Raw genomic sequence first — 19,943 nt, 5'->3', positions numbered from 1 at the left:
TCTCCTTGAAATTATATCAGCAATTTAATTTCTCATGATAACATATTTTTTTAGTTTTAGTTTCTTTTTTTAAAATTTTCCATTTTTTTAATTATAAAAAAACATACTAAAAGTGTTGTTTTGATCCCAAAAAAATAAGAATTCCATTTCCAAAGACTTATTTACATGTTTACGCTCGTATTTTTCAAATCTTCTTAATAAAAACATTGTCGGAAAGCTCATTACAGGAGATGCAGGGGGTGTTCGATAGCTTGTTTTTCACGTGGTCAAGAGGGATACAAGAACACCCAACTAAGAGGTAGGGTGGTATGGCACATCCAACTAGTTTGGGGGTAGGGTCATCATCACCTATTAATCAAATCGAGCAGGGAACGCAATCTCTTGTTGGTCAGGGTCAGGCAGAGGCGGATCTTCAGTTCCAAGTGGCATTCATAAGCAGAATCTGGGGCCTTCAAACTAGCGGCATAGCAGGTATTTATTTTCATTGTTTTCTGGTCATATTTAGGCCTTGAAAGGCCCAGATTGTTTTGGTTAAGTATTCTCGTAGTTACAAAGAAGTTGGGTAGAAAGTTCAAGTGTTATGGTGTAGGACTCTTAGCAGAAAGTTCAAGTGTTATGGTACAGGGTTCTTAGCCTTACTCATGTACTCTATTTTACGTTCAAGGATGAGAAATCCTAAGGGGAAAGATATAACACTTCATATGATTAAGGTCGTCCTTTTTTCGGTATCAAAGACTTACGAGCTAAAAGATTTTTTAAAAACATTATAACGTCGAATATGATGTAGCAATGTCCGATTCAAATGGAATTCAATAAAAATATATTTTTTAGTTCCTTACAACAAAATGATTTAACTGCTTACGAGAAAAAAAGGGTTAGTGACGATATGATTGTAAATGTGTTTGTTTTACAAATCTCCTGTAAATTATTAAGTTTTTGACAGAGATAAAAAGTATAATTATCTCAAGGAATTATTATCATATAAGGTGGGCTTTATTTAAAATAATATATTTTAGCTAATTGTAACATATGTAAAAAGTTATATATATTTTTTAACAGGAACATAAAAAATATCAAATGTATACTTAGTGGGATAAGAATAATATTATATTGGTACGTCACTTCAGCGTGGAAGTGTTGGAGAAGTGCACAAAGTTTGTTCTCATTTAGGACTTACACCTATCACTCAATTTGTTTTTTAATAATAAAGAATTAAGATAAAAAATGTGCAGTTATCTTGCAATATTGGTTGTCTATAGTTAACTGTAGGAGTAATGGAAATGAAAGTAGTTCCAAAAAGTCGTCTGTTCAACCGTCGAATCTGAATACCTTGCAGTTAGAATTTTTTATAATATATATATATATATATATATATATATATATATATATATATATATATATATATATATATATACATGAGCCACTTGGCGGACCGTGGTGCATGTTCACTGAAAGGAGAAGGTGCTCGTGAAGTTCACTTAGAATAATTTTTAGGCGGCATGTTTGGGGAGCTACTGCGTCACCCTTCACGACCAGAATCATGGGCCGTTAAGCACTTCATGGCTCGTGAAGTGGGGCGTGAAAGTGGGCGGGCTTTCACAACCAAGGTCAAGTTGAACTTCACTTTTGGAAGTCCAACATTATGAGGGGTAGTTTGGGAATTTTGGGTGTTGACTATATATTGGTTTTAGGTCATTTATCACCCATTTCCAACTTCAAAACTCAAACACAAATTGAAACCCAATTTCTCCCTACATTCTCTTTCTACCTCATCCTCCACTGAAGAAACCAAGAAGCTTGAAGAACAAGACAAAGTCTCTAAGGTTCTTACTCAAATTTTGTGGATAAATTCTCCCAAGGTATGAATTCTTGCACTCTTTGGATTCTTTCCCCTAGAGGTCCATTCAAAGTTGATTTCAAAGATCATTCAATTATAAGAGTTCTTTCAAAAAGTGGGTTTCCTTATAAATTCGAAATTTATGATTGATTATGACGAATTGTGATTCCTTAGGGATAATTAAGTGTGTATTGTTGAGTAATTGATGTTGATTATGTGGAATTTTGTTTTACCCATGTTCCTTCCCCAATTTCTCCAAATCTTTGTTCTTGCTTATGAATTGTTTGGAGGTGATGTACATATTGACTGTTAGACTTGTGTTAACTACGTTGTTTCAGTGGATTGTCTATTGTAATGTATTGTTGGATTTGAATCTACTTCTTTAAGAGTCATGGTTGTAACCCTAAGTCTTGCTAGCATGTCATTGTTGGCTCATCCTTGGTTATGCTTGTTAATTGGATATGCATGATGAAGTTATGAAGGTTTAATATCTTATGGATGTATTGAATTGTGATATGATGATACGGGTGTTAATAGGTGTAATTGAAGGTAATTATCTTGTACTTCTTATGACTATGCTATGAAGTAATGCTCTCACATGATGATAGTTTGATGAAAGGATATTCCCATCACATGACCTACGAGCTATGAGCATGTATATAAGGGGCTAATCCCCTAGGACATATCTTATGAACTAATGTGTAAGAACGACTTAATGTCACATCTAGGTTTACCCCCTAGACGTAATCGGCATCATCGTCCTTTTTAAGGACTAAGACTAGTATCTTAGTCTCATGTCATTACATTCATAGGTTGAAAAATACGAAAAAATTTAAAACTTTCATATCACTACTTGGAGGTTTACATGTACCTCTATACACATAATATATATATTTATATAGAGTATACATAGACCCTTTGTATAGGCAGATTACATAGCCTTCTACTTTTATTGCACATACATAAACGTAAAACATAGAAATAGTCTCAACAATTATCTCATCTTATACCATCTAAACGAATATCACAATATGAGAATAGCCCTTAATGGATACAACATGACCATTTATAGGTCATACGAAAGTACAATACTCAATTAAAAAGGAAAGGAATAAAAGAGTCAATAAGCTCATAACAAAATCCATAAGGTAGAGTATGACATTGCCCTAGATTGTTGAGGACCTACCCACTTTGATGAAAGGAAGAATCCAAGCCTTCAACAACGTCGCCTTCCAAACTTTTCAACGACCGGAACCTAAAATGTTTTGGAAAAGGAAGAAAATGGGGTTAGTACTCCACATGTACTAAGTATGGGACCTTATGCATATACACAAGCAAAACATGATAAAAATAATTTTTTTTATCAAAATATGTCAAATTACCACTTTAGGGACTTAATGCAAAGTCAAGTACGTCATATCAACCAACCAAACATCATTACTATCTCAACAAGTAATACTTAACGCAACATACTTGAAACCATGATTTACTACAACCCTAACATCAAGGAATAATATCACAAGAATGAATAAGAGTCAAACATATCATAATAAGCAAGACAACTACTCCCAAGTCCTTGTCAAGTCAATAAGTGCAATGACCAAGCGAATCCCCATAACCTTACTCGATCAAGTATCCTTAACAAGAAAACATGACCAATGTCCAACTTTACATATCATGACATTTAGGTTTACATTTCATCATATATTAACATTAAAACCCAAAGCATATTAATAAATGAACTAATCAACATATAGTATCAACAATATGCCATGGTCATCATATATACATCATATATTATCATAGCATAAACATATATAATAACCTCCTCCTAAGAATCCCCTCAAGGTTAACTATTGAAATGTTTAGGTAGAGTCCCATACCCCTACCTAGACTAAGCTAGACCCCTCAGGTTATCCAAGTTAGAGTTCAAGTCTTTGAAATCGTTTTACCTTTTGAGAACATCTTGACTAACCGACATATACCACATGAGCTAGTGTGGAATCTGGTGTCATAAAACCCTACACCAAAAGAAGGCGGACTACTTGCCAAGGTAGTACCAAAACATGAAACATTGCAACTACGTGGATTCACCAGCTAGTATTCGTATGGGGGCAACATAGTTCAAGAACGAGGAGATATAGTTGAGACCCTCTTTAATGGACATGCATTATAGTCTCCAATCTCAAGAGTAACAAAGTGTTCCTACCTTCCCTATGTGGGAAGGGACACTCCTCAATCTAGTTCACTCTATGCTAAGGTAGAGTCCATTTTTTTAATGTCTTTAAGGCTTTGATTATCAATCATCGCTTAATTTAGGCCATAGGGTCTACCCCGTGTATAATTATCATCATCAATAGCTCAATAAGAATTATATGAGTATAAGTCCTTTCCTCACAATTCCTATAAGTGAGGTTAACACATTAGCATTTCATAGCATATCAAGGCAAATTGATAGTATTCACCATCCTTATACAACATACACTTTAATCAACCTCACAACATAGTCAGCACATTTCAATTCAACATCATACCACCCTATAATACTAGTATAACGTGACTCCAATGTAATATCATGATTTAACGACAATTAATCACAATTGAAAATAAACATAGAGATTCTAAGACTTACCAATTCTTCCTCATAGAATACCATCAAGGTCTTACCATCAACCATAATCCAACCCAATTTGAGGAGTAACATCATAACACAATGATAACCAAAACAAGGACATTTGCATCTCTATAACACAAATCAAGTCTAGATCACAACTTGAGACAAGAAATATAGGCTAATTTCACATTATAATGCATAACCTAAATCACATCTCAAGAATTAGCACGATAGACCTATAATTCATCTTAGTTTAATCATAATAACAACATAGGATAGTAATCAAATCAACAACCTACTCAAATGAATGATCACAATACAATATAGGTCAAGATCACCACCTAGGGTTAGGGATGGAGGATCGTATTCTTCAATTTAGACCAAACCATCAATAATTACCATAAAAAGTTGAATTACATGTTAATATACTCAATATAACCTAATAAATCATTAACAACTCAATCCATAACTTTTAATTTTGTGATTGAATGAAACCCATAAGAAAACTCAACTTTTGAAATCTATTTTGAAGGAACCCTTTGAGGAGAGAGTCTCAAAGGTGATAAAACCCATACCTTAACGTTTGTCAACAATTTGATGGTAATTCTCCCCTTTCCAGCCCCCAAACCCTAATCCTTGCTAGTCTTCAATGGTGAGTTCATATAAAGAGAGAAATAAGAGAGAAGGAAGATAGTTTATTTGGGAGTTGTCTTTAGGTCAATGAGGGTTGAGGGTATTTATAGTGGGACTTAATCAACTTAATTAGTTTCCCTTTAACCCCCAACTAACCCCTAAACAACCTAATTAATTAAATAAACTGAATTAAAAATGTGCAGTAACTTAGGACCCTCACAGACGAGACCCCGCTTACGGGCCGTTTGGGAGTCGACGGACATCCCCCCTCTATCCTGCGCTCAGTCATCTTGGTTAGATACTGTGCAGGTGAGGGTCTTCCTCCAATTGTCTATGTGTGGGATGATGGTTTGCATCGACGCCACGTCGATCCACACATGGACTGTAGCCTGCACCTCTGCACTCGGTCGATGAGTTCAGAGGTTGTGCAGGTGAAGGGACCTTCTCCATCAATGTATGTGTGGGAAGACGGTGGCATCGACACCTCGTCGATCTACACATGGTCCGTCTTCTGTCTCGTTGATGTACACTGCCAGACACTGTTGCATCAAACTACAAGGGTCCTCCTCAAGGGTCCTTCATTGGTCCTTGGGGAGTCGTACCCGGACGTTTCAAGCATGAAACAACTCAAACACCTATTAGCTACCATTCCACCAATTTTCATACATTTCCTACTCGTAAAAGTTAGTCAAATAGGCTAAGGTACACTAACATCCCTTTGAACCAATTTCCCGGATGTCATGGACGTTTTGGTTCTTAAACCTCCTAAATTACCTATACTCATTATAATTGGACTTAGAAACATTAGTAGACCTTATGACACCTATGTTAGGCTTTACAATGTATCTTGGATTTTCAAGGTGTTACATTATGCCCCCACTTAGGAACATTCGTCTCCGAATGACACTAAAATTATTTTGAAGGAAGGAATAGACTTATAGCATCCTAACCAATCAACAATATCCACTCAAAATAAATCATGCCATTTTAACAAGGCAAATATAAAAACTTATATTACCACACATAATACCTAAAATACTTCATCATGAGACATTTCCTTCTCACAACCCTTATGAGCTTCAACATTCATTACATGAATCAATTAGCACAAATTTCAACTTAACAACATGCTACTTATCATTTCATAAAGACCCACCATATCAAAATGCACAACATAACTCAAAATAAGCAAAAAGCAAACTTTCAAGTTTTTAAGAGAAATACTACAGTAATTTCACTGTAAGTTTTTCAAAAATGCATAAAGTGAAAAACTTCAACAAAAAATCAAGAAACTTCAATTTCTAGTTATATTTATATTATTAAAAGACTTACTAACCTTAATTCTCAAAAAAATGAGGGTGACGGGACTTCATGTCGGTCTCGGCCTCCCATATTTCACCCTCAACTAGATGATTATTTTTCCAGAACACCTTTACGGAAACCACCTCTTTATTCCTCAACTTCTTGACTTACCTATCAAGAATTTGAACCGCAACTTCCTCATAAGAGAGGTTATCCTTGACACCAAGACCCTAAATAGGAAGAATGGACTCGGGATCACTGATACACTTTTTCAACATAGAAATACAGAAAATCGGATGAACCGAAGCCAATTCACTTGAAAATTTCAATTCATAGGCAAGCTTACCAACCCTTTGCAAGATTTCATAGGGACCCACATAGCGAGGACTCAATTTCTCCTTCTTGCCAAATCTAGCCGCCCCTTTCATTGTTGAAATTTTCAAATGCACCTTATCACCTTCTTCAAACTCCAAATCCCTTCTCCTATGATTGGCATAAGACTTTTTCTGACAATAGGCCATTTGCAATCGGTTCCTTATGATATAAACCTTTTTGAAAATCTTATAAATCAACTCGGGACCAAGAAACGATAGCTCACCCACTTCAAACCATCCAATAGGAGACCTAAACCTCCTACTATACAAGGCTTCATAGGGAGCCATGGAAATGGATGAATGAAAACAATTGTTGTAGGCAAAACCCACCAAAGGTAACAAAGCAACATCATCGGTTTTGAGAAATTTGACAAGAATGTCTATCCCAACTCCCTTTAAAATCAATTATGCATGCCCTAAGAATATCTTCAAAGGTTTGTATCGTACGCTCTTCTTGACCATCCTTTTGGGGATGAAAAGCGTGCTCAACTTCACTGTAGTACCTAACCCTTTTTGGAACGACCTCCAAAAAATAGATGTGAATTTTACGCCCTGATCTGATATGATGGATAACGGAATGCCATGGCGGCACACAATCTTATGTAGGAAGATTCTTGCATAATCCTCCACCAAATATGTAGAATTGACGAGAATAAAGTGGGCGAACTTAATCAATCGATCCACAACCCCACATATGGAAGCATGACTTTTGAGTTCGAGGTAAACCTACTACAAAGTCCATATTGATGTCTTCCCACTTCTAAGTAGGAATTTGGATCTCTTGTATTAAGGCACCCGACTTTAGGTGTTCGGCCATTACTTTTTGGCAATTCGGAAAATTGGCGACAAACTCCGCTATGTCCCTTTTTAGACCTTCCCACCAATATATCTCCCTTAGGCCATGGTACATTTTTATTGACCCCGGATGAATTGAGTAGGGGGACCTTTTTGTTTCTTATAGGATCCGATCCCTCAACCCATCTACTTCGGGAACACATAATCTCCCTTTGTAACTTAACACACCATCCCCCCTAAGGAGAATGATTCATTCAACTTGCCGAGAACAGATTTGTTCAACTCCATTAATGCTAGATTAAGGTGTTGTTTGGACTTCACCTCAACCACTAAAGATGACTCAGAGTTATGATGAACTATAGCACCCCCATCCGGAGAACTCTCCAACCTCACCCCCAACCTAGACAGCCTATGTACTTCCCTTGCTAGGTCCTTCTTGGCTTTGTCAAAGTGGGATACACTACCCATAGTCATATGACTTAGGGCATCCGCAACTATATTAGCGTTGCCGGGGTGATAAAGGACACTCATATCATAATCTTTCAAAAACTCTAGCCACCTTCTTTGTCAGAGATTCAACTCCTTTTGGGTAAACACATATTGAAGACTCTTATGATTTGTAAAGACGTCAACATGATGCCCATAAAAGTAATGCCTCCTAATTTTCAAAGCAAACACCACGGCCGCTAATTCAAGTTCATGAGTGGGTAATTTCTCTCATGTACCTTTAGTTTCCTAGAGGCATAGGCTATCACCTTCCCGTGTTACATAAGCACACACTCCAAACCCACTCGGGATACATCACAATACACCACAAAACCCTTTGTACCCTCTGGTAAGGTAAATACTAGAGCGGAAGTAATCCTATCTTTCAACAATTGGAAAATTTTCACATATGCCTCCGACCACTCAAACTTCTTACTCTTTTGGGTCAAAGTAGTCAATGGAGACGCAATGGACGCGAAACCATCCATGAACCTCTGATAGTAACCCGCTAAACCCAAGAAACCCTAATATTAGTTGGAGTCAATGGTGTAGGACAGTTTTTCACCACTTTTGTTTTCCTTGGGTCTACCTCAAATCCCTCACTAGAGATGATGTTCCCAAGAAAAGTCATCGACCTCAACCAAAATTCACACTTGCTATATTTGGCATACAATTGATGCTCTTTAAGGATTTGCAATACTAATCTCAATGACCCATATGAGCATCTTCATTCTTTGAATTTACAAAGATATCGTCAATGAAGACAATGACAAATGAATATTAGGAAATTTCAAAATACTTTGTTCATTAGGTCCATAAACATTGTTGGAGCATTAGTGATACCGAAAGACATGAACAAGAACTCATAGTACCCATACCTAGTCCGAAAGGACGTCTTTGGTACATCCTCACCTCTCACCCTGAGTTGGTGATACTTCGATCTCAAGTCAATTTTTGAAAAGTAACTCGCCCCTTGGAGTTGATCAAATAAGTCATCAATTCGAGGGAGAGGGTACTTATTCTTAATGGTAACCTTTTTGAGTTGACGGTAATCAATACACATTATCAAGGACCCATCTTTCTTCTTCACAAACAAAACTAGAGCACCCTACAGAAAAGTACTAGGCCTTATAAAACCCTTAACTGGTAAATCCTTGAGTTGAGCCCTCAACTTTTTCAACTTGGCCGGAGCCATCCGATAAGGAGGAATTGATATGGGATTCATATGCGATAGCAAATCAATGCCAATGTCAATTTCCCGTTTGGGAGGAATACCGGGAAGGTCATTAGGGAAGACCTCCAAAAACTCACTCACTACATGTACCGACTCGATCGGAGGAACTTCGGAGTCTAGATCTTGGACTCTTACTATATGATATAAACAACCTTTTGAGATCATTTGACATGCTTTAAGACAATAAATAATACGATCTCTAGTCTAGTTATAGAATTTCCCCATTTCAATTCAACAACGGGTTCATTTGGGAAGTTAAACCTCACCACTCTTGTTCTACAATCAATGGATGAGAAACATGCATGCAACCAATCCATACCCAATATAATATCAAAATCAAGCATATTGAGTTCTACTAGATCAACATAAGAAACTCTATTGGGCATCATTATTGGACAATTTCTATACATCCTTTTTGCAACAACCAACTCACCCACCGGAGTAGACACTATAAAAGGTTTATGCAAATTGTCAGGTAAATATCAAATTTTTTAGCTACTAGAGGTGTAACAAATGATAAAGTAGCACCGGGATCAAGTAAGGCATATGCATAAAGAGAAAAAACTTTCAAATATCAATTACTACATCGGGAGAGTTTTCTTGCTCACCCCTAGAGCGGAGAGCATAGAAGCAGTTCTTGTTTGGAGCATCACTAGAACCACTTGCTTGAGCTTGGCCACTACCTTTGTCTTGAATTTTCATGTTTGGACAATCTCTCATGTTGTGACCATTCTTGCCACTACTAAAGTAATTATATTTCCACTTAAGGCAATCACCAAGTGCTTTTTACCACACTTTTAACAAGTTGGCTTCTCATTCGGTGAATTAGAACTTTAGGGTTACACACCCTATCACCACTAGCTCTCTTGGGAATTTGGAAGGGACTTGATTAGAAACCCGCTTCTATATCTAGGCTTTTCTTGTATCTCAAGACTATTCTTTGAAGATCCTCCATCAAATGACCTTGCTCTCTTAGCATCTCTAATTTTTAGCTTAGCCCTTGCCTTCTCAACCCTTCTTGCAAACACCATAAGACGGGAAATGTTCATGTTGTCATGTAGCATGCCGATTGTCACTCCTCTTGTAAGTCCTCCGACACCCCCATCACAAAACAACTCATTTGGTCTCTAGGATCGTAGACCAAAGAAGAACAATAATTGGACAGCTTAATGAATTCCAAAGAGTACTCATGGACACTCTTTCCTCCTTGGCAAATATTGATGAACTCCGTCACTTTATCCTCCCTCATCTTCCCAGGGAAGAACTGGTCTAGAAAAGTCGCCTTAAAGATCTCCTAAGTAATCGGACCACCCCTCAACGACCTATTATTCCTCCATTGCACATATCAAGTTTGAGCCACATCCTTGAGTTGGTATGTGGACAACTCGGCCTTCTCACTTGAAGACACCCCCATAGCATATGGTATCTTGTAGACCTCATTGATGAATCCTTTGGGGGTATTCATAACCTTAGACCCATAGAAAGTAGGAGGGTTCATTCGAGTGAAGTTCCTAAGATAGGAAGCCATAGTAGTGATTTGTTGATAAGGACATGGAGCAATCTCTCGATTGGCTTGGCCGTCATAGCTTGGGCTTGAACCATCGTGAATTTTGCTTGATTAGTAATGACTTGGGCCATTTGAGCAAGAATAGAACTCATCTCAACCTTCGTCATAGGTGGAGGGTTAGCTGAGGCTTGATCCACATTAGCGTCTTATTCAAGAGGAGGAACTTGCTCATTTTTGGGAGGATCTCCCGCATTGGCAATTTTCTCTTCAAGTCTTCGAGCTGCATTACTTTGAGTGTTCATGCTTCCTAAAAGCCAAACAATAGTATTAGATGTAAAATCACACCATAAGTATGGCACTATATAAGATTTCCAAGAAATAGAGTGATTCCTAAGCATCATATAGGTAGGTTCCTACTCAAAAGTGTGGTGCGCTTCATAATTATGAACACAAACCTATATAGACGTGTTATGGAGAGAGATATACTCAGTGATATTTCAACCTGATGCTCTTATACCAAGTTTGTTACTTCCGGGTTTACCCCCAAGACATAACCGGCATCATCGTTTTTTTAAGAACTAAGACTAGCCTCTCAGTGTTATACATTCATAGGTTGAAAAATACGGAAAAATTTAAAACTTTCATTTATCACTACTTGGAGGTTTACATTGCCCTCTATATACACATAATATATATATATATATATATATATATATATATATATGTATATATATATATATTCATCGAGTAAACGTAGACCCTTCGTATAGGAAGGTTACATAGACTTCTACTTTTATTGCAGACACATATACGTAAATTATAGAAATAGTCTCAATGATTGTATCAACTCATACCATATAAATGAATATCACAATATGGGCGTAGCCCTTACATCAGTCCAACAAGACCATGGATAATACTCAATTAAAAAGGAAAGAAATGAACGAGTCAATAAGCTAATTACAAAATCCTTAAGGTAGTTTATGACATTGCCCTCGAAAGTTGAAGACCTACCCACTTGGATGAAAGGAAGAATCCAAGCCTTCAACAACGTTGCCTTCCAAAATCTTCAATGACCGGAACCTAAAATGTTTTGGAAAAGGGAAGAAAATGAGGTCAAATGTACTATGTATGGGATCTTACGCATATAATCAAGAAAAAAATTCTAAAAAGGACTTTTCATCAAAACATGCAAAATTACCCCTTTAGGGACTTAATGCAAAGTCAAGTACGTCATATCAACCTACCAAACATGCTTACTATCTCAACAAGTAATACTTATCCCAAAATGCATGAAACCATGATTTAGTACAACCCTAATATCAAGGAATAATATCATAATAATGAATAAGAGTCAAACATATTATAATAAGCAAGACAACTACTTACAAGTCCTTATAAAGTCAACAAGTGCAATGACCAAGTAAAGCCCCATAACCTTACTCAATCAAGTATCCTCAACAAAAAAACATGACCAATGTCCAACCTTATATATCATGGCATTTAGGTTTACATTTCATCATATATTAACATTATAACCCAAAGCATATTTATAAATGAACTAATCAACATATAGTATCAACAATGTAGAATGATCATTATATATACGTAATATATTATCATAACATAAACATATATAAGAACCTTCTCCTAAGACTCTCCTCAAGGCTAACTAGTGAAATATTTAGGTAGAAACCCATACCCTACTAGACTAAGCTAGACCCCTAAGTTTATCCAAGATAGAGTTCAAGTCCTTCAATTAGTTTTACCTTTTAGGAAAATTTTGTCCTAACCGACATATACCACATGAGCTAGTGTTGAATCCCCTGTCATACAACCATACACCGGAAGAAGGCGGGCTACTTGCACAGGTAGTACCAAAACATGAAACATAGAAACTACGCGGATCCACTAGATAGTATTCCCTATGTGGGAAGGGACACTCCTCAATCTAGTTCACTCAACGCTAAGCCAGAGTCCATTTTTGAAATGTCTTTAAGACTTTAACTATCAATCATAGCTTAATTTAGGCCATATGGTCTTTCTCTTGTATAATGATTATCATCAATAGCTCAATAACAATTGTATGAGTATAAGTCCTTTCATCACAATCTGTATAAGTGAGGTTAACATATCAACATTTCATAGCATATTAAGGCACATTAATAGTTATCACTATCCTTATATCACATACACTTTAATCAACCTAACAACATAGTCAAGACATTTCAATTCAACATCATACCACCCTATAATACTAGTATAACATGACTCCAATGTAATATCATGATTTAATGACAATTAATCACAATTGGAAATAAACATAGAGATTCTAAGACTTACCAATTCTTCCTCATAGAATACCATCAAGGTCTTACCATCAACCATAACCCAACCCAATTTGAGGAGTAACATCATCACACAATTATAACCAAAACAAGGACATTTGCATCTCTATAACACAAATCAACTCTAGATCACAACTTGAGACAAGAAATATAGGCTAATTTCACATTATAATTCATAACCTAAATCACATCTCAAGAATTAGCACGATAGACTTATAATTCATCTAAATTTAATCATAATAACACCATAGGATAGTAATCAAATCAACAACCTACTCAAATGAATGATCACAACACAATATAGGTCAAGATCACTACCTAGGGTTAGGGATGGAGGATCATATTCTTCAATTTAGACCAAACCATCAATAATTACCATAAAAAAGTTGAATTACATGTTAATCTACTCAATATAACCCTAATAAATCATTAACAACTCAATCCATAACTTTTAATTTTGTGATTGAATGAAACCCATAAGAAAACTCAACTTTTGAAATCTATTTTGAAGGAACCATTTGAGGAGAGAGTCTCAAAGGTGAACAGAACTCATACCTTAACGTTTGTCAACAATCTGATGGTGAATTTTTCCCTTTCCAGCCCTCAAACCCTAATCCTTGCTAGTCTTCAATGGTGTGTTCATGTAGAGAGAGAAATAAGAGAGAAGGAAGAAAATTTATTTGTGAGTTGTCTTTAGGTTAATGAGAGTTGAGGGTAGTTAGAGTGGGACTTAATCAAATTAATTAGTCTCGCCTAATTAATTAAATAAACTGAATTAAACATGTGCAGCAACTTAGGACCCTCACAGATGAGACCCCGCTTACGGCCCGTCTGTGAGTCAACGGACACCCCCCCTGTCCTGCACCCCGTTGTCTTTATCAAAGACTGTGCAGGTGATGGGCTTCCTCCAATTGTCTAAGTGTGAGACGACAGTTTCATCGATGCCCCGTCAATCTACATACCGACTCTAGCCTGCACCTCTGCACTCCATCGATGAGTTCAGAGGTTGTGAGGGTGAAGGGACCTTATCCACCATCCTAAATGCGGCACGAGAGTTGCATCGACGCCCCATATATCCGCACACGGTCCATCTTCTGTCCCGTCGATGCACACTGCCAGGCAGTGTTGCATCAAACTACAAGGGTCCTCCTCAAGGGACCTTGGTTGGTACTTGGAGAGTCGTATCCAGACGTTTCAACAATGAAACAACTCAAACACCTATTATGTACGTGTCCAACAATTTTCATACATTTCCAACTCCTAATAGTTAGTCGAATAGTCTAAGGCACACTAACATCTCTTTAAGTAACTTCCCAAATGTCATGGACGTTCTTGGACGTTTTTGTTCTTAAACCTCCTAAATGACCTATATTCATTAAAATTGGACTTAGAAACAGTACTTACACCTTATTACACTTATGTTAGGATTTACAATGTATGTATCTTGGATTTTCAAGGTGTTACACTTAAGGGTTCTTAAAAAGGGAAAATTAACTTAACACAGAGTGAACATGAAAATGAGATGGGTCTCTTTGTGAGGAAGCTTCCCCTCATGTTCTCATGAAGTGGAAGATACGATGCTACTTAGAATAAAGTGGATTTCTATTAATAACTTCATAGTTCCTTCACTATGTGCCCCCATAGGAAGACTAGCTAGTCGATCCATCTAGCTAGGATGATGTTGATGTCCTACGTTTGGAAGTAGGATGTCCTCCTTTCATTTGCGGGGATAACACTGGACTCCATGTTTATCTCCTATGGTCTATTGTTGGTTAAGGCAATTGTTCCCAAAAGTAAAATGAATGAATGAAAGTAATAAAGATGGATACTAACTAGGCTGACTCAAAGGGTACTAAATAGTGTAGGTAGAGGTATGAGACTTAAACTATGCATTGCACAAGTTGTCCTTGAGAGGAGTCCTAGGAGTGTTTCTTATGCACTTATGATAATCATGAAATGTATAATGTTGGTTCTATATGATGTTGCTCTTATATGATGTAGGTTTCATTTGATGAACATGATATTGGTCTAAATTGTTATATATGATGATGACTATACATGAGGTTATGTTTTATGTGACAAGGCATTACTATGATCTTTTTTTTGATTTTCTTGATTATGTGGGGTTATAGGGCTTCACATGAGCATTGCGATTGTGGGATTGGAATGGGATGGTGAGTAAGGTTCTTGTATTCTCTAATGATGTACTTTCAAACATGAAGATTTATATGGTTCATTGTTGTTATGTTATGGACTTGAATATGTTTGAATGTGCATAAAGGCTTTCAAAAGTGTATTTAGCATGTTATACTAAAATGTCCTTTTGTGCATATTTCCTAATGTTTGCTTGCATATATCCATAATTAGTACATGTGGTTTGTACTAACCCATATTCTTTATACTTCTACAAATATGTAGGTTCGGGCCATTGAAGAGTAGAAGGTCATTTCAAGGAAGACTTGGATCATTTTCCCAGTTGTTGGTGAGTCCTCAAGTTCGACAATGATGCCACTCTCTAGTTTTATTAGTTTTTGATATGTCTAAAAACAATTGTTCTTTCGGTATATTTGAGACTGTTGTAATCCTATATGTGGCGTATTATACTAGTGTAAGAGCTATGCCCAACTCTTATACTTCTATGATAGATGGTTTATATGTGAGACAAAATATTAGACTACTTTATATGAATTGACTATGCTGATTGAGAAGTCTATGTACACTTCATAAGCGAGTAGTCTATGTAAACTCCATATATGATAAGTGAGAAGTCTAAGTATACCTCACTATGTAAAGTTTAAAATTTTTCGCATTTTCTCGACCTTTGATATGTGATAATGTATGCTAAAGGCTAGTCTAATGCCTCTTTAAAAACGAAGATGCCAGTTACATATAAGGGGTGCTCCCTAGTCGTGAGAAACTTGGTATCAGAGCCAGATTACATAATATTAGGATTGACGTCTCACTAAACCTTGTCTGTGTAGAGTCTTGTTCATAATTATAAATTACGCCATACTTATGAATGAGAGGCTATGTGATGCTTAGGAAATTCTCATTTCTCTTGGTATTATTAGGTAGTGCCTCAAGAGTCTTAACCTTATGTGTCCTGTTTCTTCTAATTCTTTTCTTGTTGTTATAGGTTATGACTACTAGAACGACAGCCGCAAGGAGAGTTGAAGAGGAGATTGCTAATGCGGGAGTTCCTCCCCAAGACAACCAATCTCCTCATAAAGAGAAAATTCCTTGAGATGACCAAGATCCGCCAATCCTCCGGGCATGACGGATGGGGAGATAAGAGAGATATTTCTAAGCTTGAATCAAGTCATGGCTACTCAATCTCAAGCCGTAACTACTCAAGACCAAGCTATAATGGCTCAAACAAACGGGGTAGTTGCACCCTTGGTGAAATAAAATGCTAGTACCATGGCTTCTTGTTTGAGGGACTTCACAAGGATGAGTCCTCACACATTATTTGGGTCTAAGGTGAATGAAGACCCCAAAGACTTTCTTGATGAGGTTTACAAGATCTTGTATTCTATGGGGGTGAGTTCAAATGAGAAGGATGAACTAGTCGCTTATCAACTCAAAGATGTGACTCAAACTTGGTATACTCAATGGAAATACAATAGGGTTTTGAGAGCGGGTCATGTAAGGTTGGAATTTTTTAGGAAGACATTCCTTGATAGGTTCTTTCCAAGGGAGAAAAGGGAGGCAAATGTGGAAGAATTCATAAACCTTCGTCAAGGAGGTATGAGTGTCCAGGAATACTCTTTGAAGTTCATCAAGTTGTCTAAATATGCCTCTTCTTCGGTGTCTAACCCTAGGGATGAGATGAGTCATTTTGTGACCAGTGTGTCAAATGATCTTGTGGAATAATTTCATTTGGAAATGCTTCATGATAACATGAACCTTTCTCGTTTGATGGTGCATGCTCAACAAGTTGAGGAGAGTAGGTTTAAAAGGAAGAAGAAGGATGAAAAAAGGGCAAGGCCCCATTATGGGGGTACTTCAAAGGAATGTTTGAAATCCAAGACAAGCCAAAGTTTAAGAAGAGGTTTTCCAACCAAGTTCCTTCTAATTTCCCAAGGATTAACAAGGATCGGGTGCCTAACCCTAATCCATAAGGAGGAAAGGTTGGTGGTAACATCTAATGAGATTCCTAATTGTACCAAATATGTCAAGAGACACATGGGTAAGTGTTTAATGGGTTCAAGTAATTGTTTTGGTTGTGGAAATAGTGGTCACATGGTGAGGGATTTTTCCATGGAAAAGATTCAAGGAAGAGAGAGTAATCATGCACAAGCAAGTGGTCCAAGTTCAGATGCTCCAAAGATATGTGAGTTTTTCGTGTTGGGCATTTTAACCCACACTCCAATTGGTTCCAATTAAACAAATAATGAGTTAATTTCATGTTAGGAGTTAAGTTCTTGAAGGAAAGTTTTGATTTCTTGTTGATTGAATTTTTGGCTGTCATTGTTGGTTGAATTCTTGTTTCTCTGGTTACTTTTGAGTTTAATTTGATAGTTATGAAAAGTGTCAATAGTCCGACGCATTTGGTAATAAAACTAGGAAGTTTTGGAGGGTTTGGAGATGAAAAAGAGTTGAAAATTTTGTAATACATACCAATGTAAGGACAGGCGCAATGCGCTTGTAGTGCACCAAAATTTGGCCTCAGTCAACTGTGCCCTGGTGAGGCGCACCACCAGTGTGGTTTAACCAAGCCTCAGTGCAGTGAGGCTGGCATGACGCCCCTTAGTACGCCCAACTCGATGTTTTTCATTCAGTTTTCATAAATTAGTTCCTTCCTAGGTACTTTAACTTCTTCCAGTGATCCTAATTGCTTCAAATAATTTCTAAAACCTAGAAATCACAAAAGAACTCAAGTCACAACCTTGAATCCGTAATCCATTCAAGAAAAGTTAAGATCAAAGTCAAGGAAGTTAAGAAGTCTAGTCTAAAGCTATGAAGTAAGTTAAAGTAAAGTTTCTTAAAGTTTCCAAGAGTCTTATTGAACCGTTTTGACTTTGTTTTAAGGCTTAAGCTTCGAGTTAAAGAAAGAGTAAGAGTTGAAGTCTATCCTGCAAAGAAGTATAAAAGAACTAAGTATTCTACAAAGAGTTGATTAATATCAAAAGTTTCAAGTCAAGTGAAGAGAAAAGAGTTGAGTCATTTCTCAAAAGGTATAAGGGAACTAAACATTCCTTAGAAATTTTATAAATGTTTTTACATTTAAGTTAAGAGGAAATTTTTTTCCCCAATAGAGTTTTCAACAAGAAAAGGGAGCATTGATTCCAAGAGGGCTTTTTAAAGCTAGAAAGGGTCGACAAAATTATCTCAACCCAGAGGAAGGAAGTTATTTTAAAAGCATGAGATAAAGTATATTTTAGGAGTAGTATTGAGCACCGATGTTGGGACGAGAGTTCATATTAACTCAAATCTCCATGTAAACCATGTATCCTTCATGAATATTAACGGGTCATACTTTTTAGATGATCACATAAGCTTAGCCAGTGGATCCAATAGGTTAAGGATATTCTATGCAACGAAAAGTATATGACAGTTCTGGCAGTGTGGGCGAGAAGATGTATCATAACTTAGGCACATAATGGTGGTTGTCGATTTGAGAAACTCCCACAGAACTATATTACTTTCATATATAAGTAAAGTTGAGTTCGTTATTGCATTTTATTTGATGAACTAAGTTGCTTTACTATTTTACAAGCTTTATATATGTCGCATGTGTTTTAATTTGCTTTAAATATGTTGAGTCGGGTACTTCTTGAGTTGAGCAAAGAAATGATAAGGTCATCTTATACTCATCAAGCTTAAGTTATTGTTAGCATTCTAACTCGCAGACTCGTACATCCAATGTACTAATGCAAGTTGGCCAACATCGTCTTATGATGAACATGCAAGTAACCAGGATCAACATCCAGTATCTCGTTGATCTAGTTGAGCATTCGGAGTCAACAGTGAGCCTCCTTGCATTCGGAGGACACTTTTATTTGCTTTCTTGTATTTCATATATAGGGTGTTGTGGGTTTGTCCCAACATCCTTCTTAGTAATGTAGAGGCTTCATTGACAGTTAGATAGTTAGTTTGAGTCTCTTCCTTGAATTGCAGATGTTTTGCTATGAGAATTTAAGTGTCATTTTAGACATGCTATTATGTTTTAAGTATTTCTTTTAAGAATGTTCTTATTTCATAATTGATTTACGTTAAGTTTTCTTCTAAGTTAAGCAATCCAGGTCATGGGTTCGCTCAAGACCAACAATGGTCATTGGGTACCGACCACGTCCAGTGTGTAGGCTCAGGGGGTGGCGGACACTAAGGGCAATCTAAGGCCTTTTTGAGGATGAAGACACCGGTTACAACTAGAAGGTGCTCCCCGATCGTGACAGTCGGTTTGTTTAAAATATTTTTATTAAGCATAATTTTGGCTATGTAGAATAATGGTGACATTTCATTTGAAACTTACAGTTAATTGTTCAAAAAGTATAACAATTTTGTATACTTTTATAATTAAAAAATTAGACACCATGGAATAAATTAAAAAAATATATCTATAATCCATATTTAGAGTATGAAACTACGTTGATATTAACTATTAGGATATAATTATACTTATATTTGTAGAGTAATGTACAATTTGTTAGTCTGTCATCTAATCATTAACTTAATATCTCATTTTATAATGTAGAGGTGAAGAGATAACATATAATCCATTCGAGTATGAAATGTGAGATAGTATTATGATACTTTCGATCTTGAATGTATGTCAAGTGTAGTGATTACTTCCTAATTATAATGACATGT

At 36.6% G+C, this 19,943-nt stretch overlaps 1 long non-coding RNA gene across 5 annotated transcripts; it reads left to right on the top strand.

Moving 5' to 3' along the window:
* Positions 1-217: 217 nt before the first annotated feature.
* On the top strand, positions 218-19,664 carry LOC138337179 (uncharacterized). 5 transcript variants are annotated; one of them, XR_011210665.1, is made up of 3 exons: positions 218-471; positions 15,549-15,612; positions 19,368-19,664. It is a non-coding gene; the product is annotated as an uncharacterized lncRNA (long non-coding RNA). The 5 variants fall into 5 exon arrangements; XR_011210667.1 differs by lacking the exon at positions 19,368-19,664 and adding an exon at positions 18,983-19,348; XR_011210664.1 differs by lacking the exon at positions 19,368-19,664 and adding an exon at positions 16,267-17,079.
* Positions 19,665-19,943: the final 279 nt, after the last annotated feature.

This window comes from Solanum lycopersicum, chromosome 7 (assembly GCF_036512215.1).
Source record: "Solanum lycopersicum chromosome 7, SLM_r2.1".
In the NCBI taxonomy this organism is placed as follows: domain Eukaryota; kingdom Viridiplantae; phylum Streptophyta; class Magnoliopsida; order Solanales; family Solanaceae; genus Solanum; species Solanum lycopersicum.
The sequence above is the reverse complement of the archived record's forward strand: the minus strand, read 5'-3'. Positions and strand labels throughout refer to the sequence as shown.